General features: G+C 43.1%; 1 pseudogene; it reads left to right on the forward strand.

The window, feature by feature from the left end:
* The window catches only part of LOC112581404, an 8,122-nt pseudogene extending 832 nt beyond the window's left edge, over nucleotides 1-7,290 (forward strand).
* Nucleotides 7,291-7,684: the final 394 nt, after the last annotated feature.

Here is a 7,684-nt window from a genome sequence, read left to right on the forward strand (position 1 = left end):
GAGGAACCCCACGCTTCCCACCACACCCTGAATAACCACGATATTCTTCTCCCTCAACGCGAGATGAGGCCATTTTCTAGAGCAGTGTCTTGAGAGAAACCCCACGTTTCCTCTGAAATGCGAAAGGGTACTTGACAGCCTTGAATGCCACTCAGGAAGGTCACCGAGATACCCATCCCATTAGGAGAGAACCCCGATTTCACGCCACACTCAAGAAGACCCCGTTTTCCCCCTCCTCTAATGAGATGAGGGTCGATTCCCCTGCTTCCTCAGGAAAGGAATCCCGATGTTGCCGGTGGCCCTCAGGAGGAGCCGGTTCTCCCTTGAAACTCGAGCACACTCCCCAGCAGTCATGCCTCAATTTGAAAAAGACCCCATTTCCCCATCCACTCCAGCCTAAGCCTGATTCACCTGCATGGACTTGACTGGAACCCCGAGGATGGACTCAAAACACGAAGGGCGGGTGATAGTCCTGTGGCACCTCGAGAAAAAGCCTCAGAACCCTGTGTCCACCTGACAGGAAGCCTGACACCTCTTTTAAACCTCGAGAGGGAAGCGGAGTTCCAAGCTCCGCACGAGATGAGGCCTGACTCCCCTGTTGAAACTCCATAGGAACCCCGAGATCCATGTCAGAACTGGAGAGGCACCCTGAGGTTCCAGCCTCAACTCGAGATGAGGCCCTATGCCCCTGCATGGACTGGAGAGGAATCCTGAGAGGCCCTCGCACTCGAATGGAGACTTGACTTTCCTGAGGCACATGAGCGGGTCCCTGAAGTCCGCATCGCCTCTCAAGAGGAACTCCACGTGTCCTGCCGCAACTCGAGAAACCCAGGAGATTCTCCCCTCACACAGGATGGAGCCCCTTTCTGCTGCAGAGTCTTGAGAGAATCCCACCTTCCCTCTTGAGCCTCGAAAGGGTACTTGACACCCTTAGGCAACTCAAGAAGTTCCCCGACATACCCCGTCTCCACTCAAGAGGACCCCGAGTTTCCGCCACAACTCAAGAAGAGCCCCGGTTTCCCCTCCTCATCTCGAGATGAGGGTCCATTCCTCTGCTTCGTCTGCAAAGGAATCCCAACATTTCCATTGCCACATCAGGAGGAGGCCCGTCCCCACCTTGAAATTCGAGAGGAACTCCAGTGGTTGTGCCACCATTCAAAAAGACTCCTATATCCCCATCTACAGCTAACAAACACATGAAAAGATGCTCAACATCACTCATTATCAGAGAAATGCAAATCAAAACCGCTATGAGGTACCATTTCACACCAATCAGAATGGCTGCGATCCAAAGTCTACAAGTAATAAATGCTGGAGAGGGTGTGGAGGAAAAGGGAACCCTCTTACACTGTTGGTGGGAATGCAAACTAGTACAGCCACTATGGAGAACAGTGTGGAGATTCCTTAAAAACTGGAAATAGAACTGCCTTATGATCCAGCAATCCCACTGCTGGGCATACACACTGAGGAAACCAGAAGGGAAAGAGACACGAGTACCCCAATGTTCATCGCAGCACTGTTTTATAATAGCCAGGACATGAAGCAACCTAGATGTCCATCAGCAGATGAATGGATAAGAAGCTGTGTCATATACACAATGGGAGTATTATTCAGTCATTAAAAGAAATACATTTGAATCAGTTTCTAATGAGTGGATGAAACTGGAGCCTATTACAGAGTGAAGTAAAGCCAAGAAAACACCAATACAGTATACTAACTCATATATATGGAATTTAAAGACAGTAACAATAACCCTGTGTACGAGACAGCAAAGAGACCTGATGTATAGAACAGTCTTATGATCTGTGGGAGAGGGAGAGGGGAAATTTGGAGAATGGCATTGAAACATGTAAATATCATGTATGAATGAGTTGCCAGTCCAGGTTCGAGCACGATACTGGATGCTTGGGGCTGGTGCACTGGACGACCCAAGGGATGGGGGAGGGAGGAGGAGGAGGGTTCAGGATGGGGACACACATGTTACCTGTGGCGGATCATTCTGATATTTGGCAAAACTAATACAGTTATGTAGTTTAAAAAAAAAAAAAGACTCCTATATCCCATCTACTCGAGATAAGGCCATCATTCCCCTGCAAGACTCGAATGTCACCCAAGGATCACTTATGACATGAAGGGAGGCCATCAAGCCCGTGTGCACCTCTAGAAATAGCCCCTGATCCCTACCTCAACTCGACAGGAGGCCTGACACCCCTATGCCACCTCGAGAGTGAAGCGGAGTTCCATGCCCCAACACCAGAGGACATCTGACTCCCCAGTGGAATCTCCATAGGGACCCTGAGATCCCTGTCAGAGCTGGAGAGGAACCCTGAGTTTCCCGCCTCAACTCGACATGAGGCCCTAGTCGCCTGCACCAACTCCAGAGGAATCCCGAGAGGCCCCTCACAACTCGAAGGATTCCTGACTTCCCAGAGACAACATGAGAGGCTCCCTCAGGTCCCTGTGGCAACTCGAGGGAACCCACACTTCCTGCCGCAACTCGAGAAACACCTTGAGATTCCCCCTTCCATGCAAATTGAGGCCTGATTCCCCTGCCGTGACTCCAGAGCACTCCCGTGCACACCCTTGCAACTCGAATGGAGACTTGACTTCCCTGAGGCAACACGAGAGGCTCCTGAGCTCCTGGTGGTACATGCAGAGGAACCCCAAGCCTCCCGCCGCAACTCGAGACAAACCATGAGATTCCCCTGTCAACGCGAGATGAGGCTCTTTTCTCCTGCAGCACCTCGAGAACAATCCCAGGTTCCCTCTCAAAACTAGAGAGAAAGCTTGACTCCCTTAGGCAACTCAAGGGGGTTGAGAGATTCCCGTCACAACTCGAGATGAAAGCCGAATTTCCCGCCACAACTCGACTAGAACCCCGTGTGTCCCACCTCATCGGGAGATGAGGGCCCATTCCCTGCTTCAACTCAAGAGAAATCCCAACTTCCCCTCGCACCACAGGAGGAGCGGGTGGGAGGGTGCTGGGGGGGGTGGTGGGAGGATTGTGGGAGGGTAGTGGGAGGGTGCTGGGAGGGTGCCTGAAGGGAGGTGGGCGGGTGGTGGGCGGGTAGTGGGAGGGTGCTGGGCGAGTGGTGGGAGGACTGTGGGAGGATTGTGGGCAGGTGGTGGGAGGATTGTGGGAGGGTGTTGGGAGGGTGTTGGGCGGGTGGTGGGTGGGTGCTGGGAGGGTGCTGGGCAGGTGCTGGGCGGTGGTGGGCGGGTGCTGGGAGGGTGCTGGGCGGGTGGTGGGAGGGTGGTTGTCGGGTTTTGGGAGGGTGGTAGGAAGGTGCTGGGAGGGTGGTCACTATGTCTCAAAATCTCTGCGTGAAGTTGGTGTCTTGTTGCTATCTCAATGTTCTGTGATTCTATATCTATATGTTCTGTGATTCACTTGTGTTTAGCTCTTCAGATCCCATCCTACAGATCAAATATGATCAACCATTTCTTCTGTGATCTTCCCCCTCTCTTGTCTCTTTTTGCTCTGATGACACTGTGAATCAATTGGTGCTATACCACCTTCAGTGAGATTATCACAAGCGTGATCATCCTTATCTCTTACCTGTTTATTCTCATCACCATCCTGAGGATGCACTCAGCACAGGGAAGGTGCAAAGCCTTTTCCACCTGTGCCTCCCATCTGGCTGCCATTGCTGTCTTACAGGGAACAATCCTTTCCATTTATTGCCGGCCCCACTCTGGCAACATATTGGCATTGACAGAATGGCCACAGTGTTCTACACTGTAGTGATCCCCATGCTGAACCCCCTGATCTATAGTCTGAGGAACAAGGATGTGAAAGAAGCTCTCAGAAAAGTGGTGAGCTCCAAAATATTTTCCTGGTGGGACTCTAAGTCCCAAATCAGAGGCTGGCAGAAGGGTGAAATGGTGGTCTCAGTGTTGGAAGTGGAAGAACAGTCAAGAAGAGGGTACCTTGGAGTGAGTCTTTTTGACTCACTTATCCCTGACTCAATGGACATGAGTCTGAGCAAACTGCAGGAGACAGGGAAGGACAAGGAAGCCTGATGAGCTGCAACCCATGGGGTCACAAGTATCAAACATGACTTAGTGACTGAACAACAATCTTTGTACCTTGTCAACTTATAGGAATAGAATTGAACATATTTCAAAATTTGCAGCCTACTTCTTTGCTTTGATCCACCTAAAATGTTTTAAGTGGGTTTGGGTAATGGGCTGTTAAGACACACATATTTAGTTTGCTGTAAAACTTTTATTATCAGACCCACCTCAGATCGTCAGGCATTAAATCCTGGAATTTGAGGACCCTTGCTTTACCAGATACACGCATTGCAAATATTTCCTCCCACTCTGCTGCCTCTTCTTTCTGTTGAGCATTCCCTTTGCTGTGCAGAGGTTTTGACAAACACGTGGTGGCAATGGTGTGAGGTGTTAACAATGTGGCACATCTCAGCTCACCTGGAGCTTTCCTGCTTTAGAGCTGTGAGTCATACACACCAGATAATTAATTTCCTTTAGTTATCTTTCCTTACGAACAAGACTTCTTCCTTAGACTAACATTTCTGGTAAGATCATCTCTACTTCTCAAACCTAGAACCAACTGGTTCTAGATGTTTCAGCATTAAAGGCAAGAGGTCCCACATAACAGTGAGAACTCTTGATGGCTCTGTGTGTTCAGATATCCAAGGATTTAAGGATCAATCAGAAGGAAATCTTGCCAAGTCAATTCTCATTGTTATAAATTATTTATTGATTATAATTTTCAGAGTTTCTCAAGCTTGGTACTATTAATATTTCGTGTTGGATTTTTATTTTTATAGGAAGCTACCCTGTGCATGCTACCATGTGTAACAGCATCTCTGACCTCTGTCCAATCACTCTGGTACATTCATTATGACAATCAAAAATGCCTCCAGATATTGTCAAATGTCCATATGGGGGGCGGAGAGGGGGTTCATAATCATCTGTAGTTGAGAAATATTGCCTTATTTCCTTGTAGATTTTCAGATTCTTCTGTCCGAATTATGTCCAAATTAAACATCTCATTTCTTATCTCCCAAATGATGCTATTGTATAGTTTAAACAATCTGTATTATTTTTGAATCTGGAATACACTGGTATCTAAAATCTTTATCCTTGTAATTTCTTCCCATTTTTTTTTCTTTTTGCTCTTGTGAGTAAGCATTTGCTTTTCCCGTGCTCTAAAATCTGATTTGGAGCTGAACCTTTTGATTCTTTGTCTCCAGAGGTTCATTTTATCCTCCTCAATTCAGTTTTGTTTAAATACCTACCTCTGTTCCCTTGCACAATTCTTCCAAAAACTTACAGAATTCGAGAGGCATGTACCTGAAAACTCTCAGAGACCCTCTGCTTCCCCACTCCCAGGAAACACTTGTTCAGGACACTACTACAAAGGAGCTCAGCTAAGCCAGGCCCTCTCTACAAAGCTTGCTAGAAAATGTGCACTTCCTGTTCCTGATACTTAATGTTGGCAATGACCCTAAATTTCCCCCAAAAGACTTTTTCTCATGAAAGAATGAGTGAACCTAAGGTATCTTTTAGATACATTACATGGTAAAGAATATCCATTTTTTCTCAGACCTACAGACAGACCTGCTGGTGGAAAAGGCACCCTACCTTCCAGCCTCTGGAGGTCTCAGCAGTTTGGGAAAGAGGTTGAGACATGTCTCTCCACTCCCTGTGGCACAAGAGCCCTGGAGAAAATCACTTGCCTTATTCTTCAGAGGCCTCAAGGCAAGCAATTATAATTAATTATTTCTTCCTCATGTAATTCTATTTTCTTGGAAAAGCTGAAGAAACATTAACAGCAGCTTTAGAAACATTTATGTATGAAAGTTAAAAGCTTAAATGGCTTCTCCTCATGCTCCATAATCATTCCCATAGACTCCAAAAATGTTGGATAATAAAAAGTCACAGCAAAATTTATCTTTGTTATTTAATAAATATTTTTCTTTTTAAAGTATACTTCTTAATTTTATTTTTTAAAGATTTATTGAGGTATAATTGACAAAAACAAATTGTACAGATCTAAGAAGTTTAGTTGATGTTTATATATGTGTGTATATGCATATATATATATAGTGAAATGATCACAATCAAGATAATTAGCATATAAATTACTTCATGTCTTATAATTAGCATATAAATTACTTCATGTCTTATAATTTCATGTCTTATAACTTCATGTTGAAAATAGTTAAATTCTACTCTCTTACCACATTTCAAGTATAAAATGTTGTACTGTTAATTGCACTTACATTGTTGTACATTTTCAGAATTTATTCATCTTTCATAACTGAAACTTTGTCCCCTTGACAAATATCTCTTCATTGTCCCCTCTTCCAAGCCCCAACGCTGTATGGGTACTCTTAAAATCTAAGAGGGTGTGTCATGTTGTGTTCTTACCACAATAAAATTAAAAATAAATTAAAAATAAATATAGGTACATTATTATTTTTAAAAACTAAATTTTATTGTATTTTATCAGTTTCTTGCCACCCCCCCCCCACCATTAATGCCACCTTTCTTGTCTAGAATCCAGTCTAGGTACCACATTGCATTAAGTCATCATGTCTTCCAAATCTCCTTTATAGATGCTTCTTCAATTTTCTTTCTTTCTTTTTTTTTTGGCTCTTACAATTCTAAGGGATACTGGTGAGGTATCCTGTAGAATACTTTCAAATGTGGACTTTCCTAATGATTTTCTCACATTGGTTTAAGGGAAGGAATATCACAGAAGTAAAGCTTCTCTCATCACATCATATCAGGGGATAAATGAGAGCCACATTAAGCCACTATGGTGATGGTCACCTTTTTGTTTTACTTCAGGAAGTCAGGTAATATCGGCCACGTTTCTCTAAAGTTGAATGCGAGAATTCCAATGTAGTTGAGTTGATAACAATTATTTCTAGACCGTTTTTCCTTTTAAAATTATATAGTTCATGTTTTCTTCAAGAAATATGTGTCATTTCAATAATTCAATATCTAAAAGTAATCAATGAAGTGGATGTGGTGATGTAATAAAAGAGGTATTTAAAAGGAACTAGATCATTTCCCCAACTTAATGTTTAAGCTTGTAAATATTTCTGCTTTAAGTCAATAAATCATGAAGAACTCTTCATTCTAATGTCATTTGATTAGAGTGAAAGTCTGGAAGAAGAGGGTTATGCTTGGCATATTGTAGTCATTAAATTACTATTTGATAATGCTGACTTCTATAATAACATACTTTTGATAAGTGTAAAAAAGTATCAGAGTGATGAAAAATCTGAGAGGAGTAACTTAAACATGTAAATTTTCATATGAAATGCTCTTAACAGTGTTCCAGTTTTTCTGGGACACAGAAATTACATCAGAGAATGGTGATTTTAATAACATTTAAAACATTTAAATAAATGTTTTATTTAAATTTTTAATTTTATTTAATTTTAAAACATTTAAAAATGTTTTATTAAATGGTGATTTTAATAACATTTAAAACATTTAAATAAAACATTTAAATAAATGTTTATTTTATGGTTTTAAGAGAATGAGGCAACAGATAGTTTCTAGAGTTTACACCCCAAAGATGTGACTCTGAATATAAGAATATATCCATCACTTCCAAACAGGACAGATTCTGCTTTCAACATCAGCAGGTATGCATTAAAATTTGAAGACAGATTAATATTAATTTCAGTGTTGGGAA

This window comes from Bubalus bubalis, chromosome 22 (assembly GCF_019923935.1).
Source record: "Bubalus bubalis isolate 160015118507 breed Murrah chromosome 22, NDDB_SH_1, whole genome shotgun sequence".
In the NCBI taxonomy this organism is placed as follows: Eukaryota; Metazoa; Chordata; class Mammalia; order Artiodactyla; family Bovidae; genus Bubalus; species Bubalus bubalis.